Raw genomic sequence first — 4,902 nt, 5'->3', positions numbered from 1 at the left:
CAGACAAGTGACTGTCTACTCTCTTCTTAAATATCTCCAGTAATGGAGTGCCAATAATTTCTGGAGGCAAGCTGTTCCACTGGTTAATTGTCTTCACTATCAGGAAGTTTCTCCTTTGATCAGTTTCCATCTATTGTTTTTGGTCCTTCGTTCTGATGCTTTGGTGAATAATGTGACCCCCTCTTCTTTGAGGCAGCCCCTCAAGTACTGGAATACTGCTATCATGTCTCCCCTATTTCTTCTTTTCTTTAGACTAGCCAAAACCAAGTCCCACAACTGTTCTTTGTATGTTTTAGTCTCCAGGTCTTTGATCATCTCTGAATTTTTTCCAAACTCTCAACATCTTTTTTGTGATATGGTGTGGTCTTACCAGGTTTTATAAAGTGATACTAATACTTCATATGATCTTGATTTTATGCCTCTCTTTATACAACCCAGGATTATATTAGCTTTTTTGGTTGCTGCTGCACACTGCTGCCTCATAGTCAAGTGATCATCCATTAGGACTCCAAGGTCCCTCTCACAGTTACTGTTTTTGAGCCAGGTCTCACCCAATCTGTACTTGTACCTTTGATTTTTCCTGCTTAAATGTAAAACTTTGCTTTTCTCCACATTGAAACATGGGCCCTATCTAACAAAATAGGGCCCATTGTTCACATTTGTCAAGATCTTTTTGGATCCTGAGTTTGTCTTCTAGGATGTTGGCCAATCCTGTCAGTGTGGTGTCATCTGCAAATTTGATGAGTTCCCCTTCAATTCCCTCATCTAAGTCATTGATGAATTCCCTCATCTAAGTCATTGATGAGGCTTTTTCTGTTACTTCTGGGAAATCAGCATGGACAAAAAACAAGATCTCAAAGGATCCTTGGAAAAGTGCAAAGTTGGAACAAAGAAGAAAAGGCCACCTTTTTAAGAATGCCATTGGTTAATAAACAATCATCTGTCCCTTCAACACCTCCAAGGAATTTGGATTCCAGGACTTTTATCACCACTGGAAAAAAGAAATTTGAAGCTGAGGCTGATGACTTGGTGAGCATCTCCGAACTGGGGAGAGGTGCTTACAGGGTTTTGGAGAAAGGACATCACATGAAGAGCAACACTATCATGGCTGTGAAGAGGATCTGAGCCACTGTGAATATTCAGGAGCAGAAGAGACTGGTGATGGATCTTGATGTCTCCATGAGGACAGTTGACTGCTTCTACATTGTCACTTTTTATGTAGCTCTTTTCAGAAAGATGATGTCTGGATCTGCATGGAATTGATGGACACATCTCTGGATAAAATTTACAAGAATGTTCTGGAGAAAAAAAAGACCATTCCTGAAGATATCCTGGGAAAAATAGCCATGTCTATTGTGTGAGCACTGGAGCATCTCCACAGTAAATTGCCAGTGATTCACAGAGATGTGAAGCCATCCAACATCTTGATCAACAAACCAGAGTTCAGACTCACAAAAGTGAGATGGGCAGTGAATAAATTTAATAAATAAAATAAAATAAATAATCTCTTTAAAATATCTGTAAAAGAAGATGGGATATCACAAAAGCCATTATTCATCTGAACTTTCAGAACAGAATCAGAAGTATTTGTGCCTTGTAAGTCTATTCCTGAATAAAAGGCAAATGCTTTCACAATTGAAGTTATATATCAGCTTTTTATGGTTGAAGTTTTACAAGCAAAATTCTGACTTCATACAAAATAATATATAGACTTTTACAAACCATAGCTTTTTGACTCTGACAGTTATTTTGTTGGCTGGCAATACCTTTTTGACTATTAGCCATATACTATTGCCAGGAGTAAAGTCCTAGATGATTAAGCAATGATATGATGGAGTTATTTAAATTAACTAAGGGTTATTACAAAATTAAATACAAAGATTTATTTAACGCAATTGGTTGGGTTACAGCCAGAAATCCCAAACTATCACAAAAGTAGAATGTACTTAAGAAAAATGCAAAGAGATATTTTGAAAGAAAAAAAGTGATGTCTTTTCAATGAAAGCAACATAAGCACGCTGATTATCTTGAAAGCTATTTTTTTAAAGTTCTTTTTAAAAAACTGTTGCCAAATTCTCCTATGGTTGAATATAAAGAAAAAAAAAAGATAGGTTTGATGTAAAAGAAAAAGAGTTGTTAATACTCAAAGCTATAATCAGTGTTGTTATAACTGGAGGGGACACAGTGGCAGAGCAGCTTAAAGACGCTGGATTTGTCTGCCAGAGATGGTCAGCACTCTGGAGGTTAGAGCCCACAGCACCGCATGGCAGAATGAACTCCTATCATTTGCCCCTACCTCCTACCCACCTAGTAGTTTGGAAGCATGTAAAATGCAAGTAGATAAATAGGTACCACTCTGGTGGGAGAAGCTACCAAGGTTCCATGCAGAAGTGGGAGCCATCACCAGACCCGCCTGAATGCGAGGCAAGGTCAGCAAAAGAAAGCCCAGATGACCCAACATCCTCCAAATGCTGCTAGCCAACTGGTGCAAAGCTAGTTTGCCCCCTGCGGTGTACCGTGGATAGCGCACATGCACGAACAAAATGAACTAGCAATCTTAGGCTTCCAGAACTACTTTGAGGTAAAAGGCATTGAGGTAAAAGGTAAATTCCCTGGCTATTATACCATACATTAAAAAGAAAAAAAAATCAATGTTGTTGATTTATGTAAATCCACTTTATTACAACCTCTGACTGATATGCAAACCTGTCTGTTCTTGATCCATGATATTTAAATACTTTAACTATTAACAAAACTGATATCCCAGACTATCAGTTTAACTCTCAGAATGGCTACTATTCCCAGTTTTGTGAAGGCAAAGCAAGCAACACAATTCAAGTCAGAGGAATGTTCAGCGGGTTCTTTCCTAATCTTGCTTGTGCTCACTTCCTGATGCCTTGCTGAGTTCACATGGACTAAGTACAGTAGGAAGAGTTTTCTTTCCCTCTGTTTGCTTTTTAACATGTCAAAAGAATTAGCTGAGGTTTACAGTTAGATTTGTCTGAGGTTTTCCTAGTCTGCAATAAGGAAGTTGAGAATTTTGTTTGGTCTAACTTTTTAAATGAATTATCCTGATTTACACTTCCTGGACTAACATGCTGATTAGAATGTAATTATCTTTTGGTTTCTCATTTATCCAGATTTTGTGTTGCATGTCTAAGCAGTACAACCCACAGAAATGAATTTTCAAGCCAATGAGTAGACAGCATATTTTATTTGAAAAAATACATTTTCAGAGGAGGGTTTTTTTTAGGGAGAAAACATGTATGAAAAAAGATTTGATGCATACCATAAAAAGCTCTTTAAATTGCTCAGGGGATGAAAATCCTGCCTGGATTTCAGCACAGAGGATTTTAAGCTCTTGAGTGGTGCCTCCCAGGGTCTTTCCCATCGCCAGAGACACCTGCGCTCCTTACCTGGTACTCTGCTAAACAATCCTGGAGATTGCTTAATGACCATGACAGGAAGTGCCAGGATTGTAGATGTTGAGAGAAGCAATCACAAGTGTGTCTTACTTAATGAGTGTTTTGCTTAATGATCAAGATTCCAGTCCCAATTATAATTGTAAGTCAAGGATTACCTATACAGGAAAAGAGACACCTCTGACAAGTATGTATGAAGAGAATATTCAGATATAGTTGTACAATATAATATAAAATAATGTAATTTCTGAGATTCACCAGACATAAGAGAACAAGGGGTACCATGATGGATTGGATTTTTGACCTGTTTAGTTAAACAGTTTCCCAGCAGATGGCCTTCAGAAGCAATTAGACTTTCATCAAAGTTAATAGCCATTGATCTCTGTGACTTCTATGAATTGGTCCAAGCCACTTTGAATCCAACCAAGTTGGTAGACGGCATCATACCTCATGGTATTGAACTGCAAAGTTTAATTATGCATTGCATTTAAAATATTTCAGTCTGTCCTGATTCTTCCAGGATTCAGTTTCATTGTGTGAACTTTGGTTAGGATATCTTTGGGGGGGGGGGGACAGAATAACAGAGTTGGAAGAGAGGTTTTCTAGACCACTCCCCGTCCCAAGCAGGAGAACCTGTACCATTGTTGTCCAATCTCTTATTAAAAAAGTCCAGTGATGGTGTATCCACAACTTCTGAAAGCAAGCTTTTCTAATGATTAATTGTTCTACTGTCAGGAAATGTTTCCTTATTTCTAGGTTGGATCTCTCCTTGATTAGTTTCCACCATTGTTTCTTGTGCTGCCTTCAGGTGTTTTGGAGAATACGTTGACCCCTCCTCTTTGTGGCAATCTCTTAGATATTGAAACTGCTATTGTGTCTCACTTAGCCCTTCTTTTCATTAAACTATACATACCCAATTCCTGCAACCTTTCTTATTCTCTACTTAATCCTCATCATGCATAGTTTTGCACATTCAATCATGTCCCCTTTCTAGACTAATAAGCCCCAAAAGACACTGCCTTTCCTCATAAGGAAGTTGCTCCAGTCTCTTGTTCCTCTTAATATTCTCCTCTGAACCTTCTCTAGTTCCATTATACCCTTTCTGATGTGCAGAAACCAAAACTGCACACTGTATTCCAGATTCAGTTGCAGCATTGATTTTCATAAAGGCATTTTGATATTGGCATCTCTATTTTCAATATCATATTATTCCTGTTGGCCATTTTTACAAGGGATGTTGACAGCTTCATTGAGCTGTTTACTGCTGTTTCAAGATATCTCTCTTTTTTTCATCAGTCAGTGCTAGTTCTGATCTCATTAATTTGAATGAGCAGATAGGACTTTTTGGCACCTGTGTCAATCAGCTCACATTGAATGGCATCTGTCATTTTGATGTCTTTTCCTTTAATGCGAGAGATCTTTTTTGAGCTCTTCACAGTCCCTTACTGTTTTTGCTAATCAGGGTTTATGAGAGCCAGAA

At 38.1% G+C, this 4,902-nt stretch overlaps 1 pseudogene; it reads left to right on the top strand.

The window, feature by feature from the left end:
* The first annotated feature begins 825 nt into the window (after positions 1 to 825).
* On the top strand, positions 826 to 4,580 carry LOC107291165 (annotated as a pseudogene).
* The last annotated feature ends 322 nt before the right edge of the window (positions 4,581 to 4,902 follow it).

The sequence above is a fragment of the Protobothrops mucrosquamatus genome, unplaced genomic scaffold, assembly GCF_001527695.2.
Source record: "Protobothrops mucrosquamatus isolate PMUCROS unplaced genomic scaffold, P.Mucros_1.0 scaffold1072, whole genome shotgun sequence".
In the NCBI taxonomy this organism is placed as follows: domain Eukaryota; kingdom Metazoa; phylum Chordata; class Lepidosauria; order Squamata; family Viperidae; genus Protobothrops; species Protobothrops mucrosquamatus.
This window is presented reverse-complemented; position numbering and strand designations above follow the sequence as displayed.